The sequence below is a fragment of the Condylura cristata genome, unplaced genomic scaffold (genome assembly GCF_000260355.1).
Source record: "Condylura cristata isolate star-nosed mole 26May11 unplaced genomic scaffold, ConCri1.0 scaffold00012, whole genome shotgun sequence".
Lineage (NCBI taxonomy): Eukaryota > Metazoa > Chordata > Mammalia > Eulipotyphla > Talpidae > Condylura > Condylura cristata.
In genome coordinates, this window is record NW_004567113.1 from 13,248,807 (window position 1) to 13,254,806 (window position 6,000).

At 39.0% G+C, this 6,000-nt stretch overlaps 1 protein-coding gene across 1 annotated transcript in view; it reads left to right on the forward strand.

Annotated features, from left to right (window-relative positions):
* Positions 1 to 6,000, forward strand: part of SCD5 (stearoyl-CoA desaturase 5) — a 159,177-nt gene that overhangs the window by 98,706 nt on the left and 54,471 nt on the right. The gene's annotated exons all lie outside the window — the stretch shown is intronic.

A 6,000-nucleotide genomic window follows, 5' to 3' on the forward strand; every position in this document is an offset into this window, starting at 1 on the left:
AATAGGTAGATTGAAATATACTGCTGAGGGGAGCAGTGGGCAGGTCAGGAGAGGTTGGCTGTGCCATGTGGGTCACCTGTCTAGCCAGAGATGGAACTCATACTGCAGTGGCTTCGGAAAGCTTTGTAGTGCTATGTCTTAACCCCTTGTGCCACTAGAGAGGCCCTTGTTTCATGTTCTTTTGTTCACCACTGGTACCATGAACTGTGCTGTTCTTTTTTTGACTTCAGATATCTTAGTTCAGTGTTGTGCTTTATTTAGCATAACAATGAGTTATGATAATGATAATGTAGGAATTCTTTGACTTAGACCTTAGATGCTAGTCAGGATTTAAGTCAGTAATTTTCATCTATTTTGTTAAGCAATTTATTGTTTTTAACCTCCAATTACACATTTATGTAGATAAGCAACCCTATCATTGGGATTTATTTTTCAACATAAATAACTTGAAATCAGGAGCCTAAAACTCTCATTTCTCTTTTCCCTATGAAATTATTTGTTTATAATTCAGTTTGGGGAAGCCTAGGTTTCCTTAACAAAGTAGCACATAACCCATTCACACTGTGATTTTAAATTTACTCTAGGAAGAAAGTACAATGTAGAAGGAACTACCCAGGTTCTGGAATAAAATTTTGGGTCTGCCATTTGCTCAATGTGGGCCTCTGTGCAAGCCTTTTATATATCTGCAAAGATGAGGGTCATACTGTTTATCTCACGACATTGTCAGAAGGTAAATTAATGAATAAATAGTGCTTCAATTTTAGTAGCAATCAGTGAATATTGTTCTCCCTTTTTATGAGAATTGGCATTTCTCAGTTCTGTATTTTGTGTGTCTCATAGAGAAAACACTGTAGTTAAATAAATGAAAAATGGATGAATAGTTTTAAAATGTACTTTTAGAATTCATCAAATTTGAACAATGCATACTTCTTCCAGGCCCAAGTAGGTGGTGATTTTTAAAATTCATTCAGCAAATGTTTATTGAGCATCTACTATACAGCAGGCACTAAACTAGTCATAGTGGGGATAGTGGTGAGTAGACATTGTCACTTGTTTCTATGGAGCCTTCCATCCTGTGAGATATTAGAATTCTCACAGTTGTCCGGTAGAAATGTCTGGGCCCCATGGTTTGGGCCCAGATTGTATAATAATGTCACTTACACATTGGTGAGCGATATCTTTAAGATCAGCATAGGGCCAACTTGATCCAACATTTGACTATGTCAGTGGGAAAGAATGTGTTCAATCCAGTGCACTTATCCCCAGGAAGAAAACAACCTGGGAAATTAAAAAATGTGTTGTGTGTAGGATTGTAGGTTGACCTACAACCTTGACTTAATGCAGGGACATTGATTTAGTTTCCTTTATGGTGTTCCCTGGTTTTTAAAAGATTCTCTTCTATATTCCTTCATCAGAATGGCCATGCCGTTGGTTAACATGGACACATCAAGCCATGGTTATTTCTGTTTGCAGGTCCTTTTTAGGTACTCCAAACAAGACCTGGATCATCCAGAATGATCTTAAAATTGGGACTCCCTTTTTTCTATCTTCTGTAGAGGACGTATATATGGGACAGGTGATGATAGTGGGAAGGGTAGAGGACTTGTTCGTCTGGCAATATGTTGTGAGCAGGAATGCCAGACAAGGAGCTATAATAGTCCTCTGACTTACATCCTTGTACTGAGTAAGACCTCCTGTGTTCCTGTCTGGTCATCCTCTTTCCTTATCAGTGCTATGCAAGTCAACCTAAAGACTGTTAGTAAACTCCCCAGTGAAATATGGACCCGGATGAGAGATTCTTGCCGTCCAGTGGTCTTCAAGAGTTCAGTCTTCACAAGCATGAGCCAGGACTCTGGATTTGTGCTCCCGCCTTCATGCAAAGGCCCTGCTGGCGGTGGGTTCTCTCTTGAACTCACCCCAAAGTACTTGTTAAATGTTTCACTCTGTGACTGCCACACTTACACATCAGACTCTAATAAAGAGGCATTGGATTTAGAACTGGAACAGAGATTAGGAAAATTTAGTCTAAATGTTCCTGTGTTACAGAAAGGTGAAAAAGCTCAGAGAATGTCAGAGACTTTTCAGATGTTACACTGCCAGTGAGTAGAGCAGATTGAGACCCATTCTTCTAACCCTTAGGCCAGGAATCTTTAGGTTCAACCACTGACATTCAATGTGAAGTCCAGCAGAGAAACAACATACAGTTGGGTCTTTTTTTTTTTTTTTTAAATAAACTCTGTCTTTAAAACTGGTGTATTTAGGTCATTCACTTTTAAAGTGAATATTGGTATAGCTGGATTAATAGCCATCGTGCTTCTGTTGGCTATTTTTTGTCTTTGTTGTTTTTCTGTATTCCCTGGTTTTGAGACTATTATGTGAAGCTATTTTATCCTCTCTCTAAGTATTATATCTTCAGAAAAATTTAGTGGTTACTCTAGAGTTTGCAGTATACATTATGACAAATCCAATTTCATTTTCAAATAACACTATTTGCTTCACAGCAGTGTGATGACCTTACAATACAGTATCCCCAAGTCTTCTTTCTTGTCCCTATGATATTGCTGTCATTCATTTTCTTCATCTATGAGTTATGATCACTAAAACCATGGTTATTATTATTACTAAACAAAATATTTTCTTTTAGATCAACTATGAATAAGAAAAATTAAAGACTTTTTTTTATAGCATTTACCAATTTTCTAATGTGCTTTCTTTCTTTATGGAGATCTGAGTTTCTAACCTATGTCATTTCCCTCTCTCTAAAGAACTATTATTACTTGCAAGGTGGTTCTATTGGCAACAGATTGCCTTGGTTTATATTTGTCTGAGAAAGTGTTTGTTCTTCACATATGTGGAATGACTTTGTTGAGTACAGAATTCTAGGTTTGTGAGTTTTTCTTTCAATATTTTAAATAATGCACTCATTTTTTCTTGTCTATCTTTCTTAGAGAAATCTAGTGTAATTCTTATTCTTGCTCCTTAAAGGAAAGATGATTTCCCCACCTGTAGTTTCTCTCAAGATTTTCCGCAGTTTGAGTATATGCATGAGTATAGATTTTTTGTTGTTTATCTATCTTGGTGCATTCTGAGTTTCCTGAATCAGTTGTGTGATGTCTGCCATTAATTTTGGATGATTAAGCTGTTATTACTTCAAATAATTACATTGTTTCTCTCTCTCTCTCCCTCCTTCCTTTCCTCCTTCCATTTCTTCTTCTGATATTTCCATTATACACATCTCACAGCTTTTTCACTGATATGTATTCAAGCTCACTGATTTTTTCTCTAGCCATGTGCAATCCAGTAAAAAGCAGTTTTCATTTGTTATAGCTTTTCTGTAGATTTTTCTTAGAATTTCCATTTCTTTGTTGATATTACTCATATGTCCTCGCATTTGCTCACTTCCCCTGTTAGAGTCCTTAGCAAATTAGTTATAATTTGTTTAAAATTCCAGTCTGACAATTCTATCATGTCTGTCATATCTGAGCCTATTTATAATCCTTGCCTTTTCTTTTTAGATTGTATTTTTGTCTCTTAGTATACTTATACATTTTTTGTTGAGAGATGGATTGGGTAAAAAGAACTATCTTTTAGGTCTTTAGTGTGAGGTTTTATTTTTTTTCTGGCTAGGAATTATGCTGTGATATTTGCTGGAGATGTGGTGTCACAGAACGGTGTCAGAGGCTGAAAATTTTTCTAGTGTTGTTTATGTCTCTTCCACATTGTCTTTGGCTTTTCCTAGAGACTTCTGAAATATGGGTTAAAAGTTTCAGTTATTTCAGTTGAAATCCCCTACAATTATGCATGAGCTGTGTTGACCTGGAAAGGAGGGAGCATTCTGTAGTTCTGTAAGTCACAATCGGTCCATGAACCTGAGTTGGCAATTGCCCCCTGCAGCTCAGTCAAGTGTTTGTCAGTAATGCCCCAGTTGATTAGGCTTTGGCAAAATGGTTTCCTTTAGGCAAGTACTGTTAATGAAAACAGTATTGCAAAATGGCTAGTTTCTCCTCCCCCTTTTGGAAGAACAAAGGAATTTTTTTTTTCCTGTGGTTGTTCATCATGAAAACTGGGTAGGACTCCTGGAGGTGAAAATTCATGAAAACATGGAACTTCCTAGGAGTTTTTCCCCTCTCAAGTTTGTCTGTACAAAAACTCCAGCTATTCATCAATTACAGTTTAAAATGTTCTACCCATCCTGCTGCCATTAGCATCTGTTCCTGGGTCTCTACTTCCGATCTACTGTGATTCTCTGTATTGTCTATTTATCTCTCTAGTTTTGGGGCAGCAGTTTGCCTTATAACCTTAATTATTTGATGACTCTGAGAAAAGTTGTTGACTTTCAGTCTGTTTGACTTTTTTGTCATTGTAAGGATGGGAGTGACTACTTTTAAGTACTTTCCATGTCAACCTAGAAGATAGAAGTTACAGCATGATTTGTAAAAATGTCAAGTCAGTCATAGTCACTGGCCATGAACCTTGGCAGGTTTGTAACAGCAGGAACAACAGCAATAACAAAACAGTCATTATCTAGTGCTAACTACAGGCCAGCCCTATAAGTACTGCAGCCTCTGACAATATGATTCCTTGTTCTCTGTCATTACTGATGATGCTAAATAGCACCCTCACCGGGTAAGAACTGTTACTTCCCCTCACTTGATAGATGAGACATAGAGAGAATAAAGATATATAACCTGGCTAAGGACATATGGATTTAAGTGACAGAAAGGGGTTCAAGTGTAGGTGATTTGACTCCAGAGGTCACCCTCTCACTTTGATGCGCCAATACTTCTGCCAGGATCAAGGTGTATATTTAGCTTTTCGTTCTGAAAATACATGGCTAAGCATTAGTTCAGGCTTTAGAGAACAAGACAAATAGGTTGTCCTTATGATATATATATATTACAGGAGGAGGGGGTGAAGAGGGAAGCAAATACACGAGTAAGCAAATGAATGAAAAAGTTTATTCAGAGGGAGAATTTGAAGAATTGAAACATGGCAATGTGATAGAGAGTGGCAGGGAGGTGGATTCTTAGAGAGGATGTTGACATTCAAGTTGAGACTTGAGGGAGAAAACAGGGAGAGGAAGAGCATTGCAGACAGAAGGAGACATTAAACAAAGGTGGGAACAAGTATGGCGTAGTCAAGGAAGATGGACCATGTGAGTGTGGGAGATGTTCATAGAAGGGGACAGAGGCCATATCGTAGCAGGGCTTTGCCAGGACTTTGGATGTTGTTCTAAATTCCAGGAGAAGGTACTGTAGGATTTTAGGCAGAGGATCAATGTATGAGGCATGACCTCGTACATTTCAGTGGCACAAGTAAAACTGAAACCATAGTTATGAGACTGGTGATGTACCAGATTTGGGATCATAGATCAACACCTCCCCCGGCTGGTCTTGCTGGGGTGTAAATGTCAAAGGAGACTTGTACCCTCCAGGATAAGGCCAAGTATCTTCAAGGGCAGCTCCAGGTGTTGGTAGGTACATGCAGATAAGGACAGTGCCTGCTCTCCCAGAATCCTATTCACTGTGGCTAAAAGCATGGACAGAACCACAACTTCAGGTAGTGCAGGTGGTCAGAAGGTGAGCAAAACACCAGTACACCACTGCAGGCTCAAGAATCCTTAACCCAGTGTGGCTCTCTGAGCAGTTCTAACTCACTTGGAAATCGCGTTTTAACCTTTGCCACCTTTACAGCCTATCTATGCTTGCCTGTGTACTGCAGACCTTCTGCTTGTCAGAAACAGGTTTGCTTTCCTCTTTTCAAGTTGAGTGGGTGGTGGTGGTTCCTTTCTGTGTACCATAGCAGCAGAAGTGGTCCTGCTGCTGATGTCATGAAAAGCCTTGCTGGTGTGGTGCAGATGATAGCTGGCACCGTGTGCTTCCCACAGACTCCTTCCACAGAGTTTTGCCCTCTTGGACATGTTTTGAAGTCAAGTGGAAAGGTCAAATAGCTCGATCATTTTTGAGCAGTTTCTCTGCTCTCAGTGAGGGTGTTTTGTGA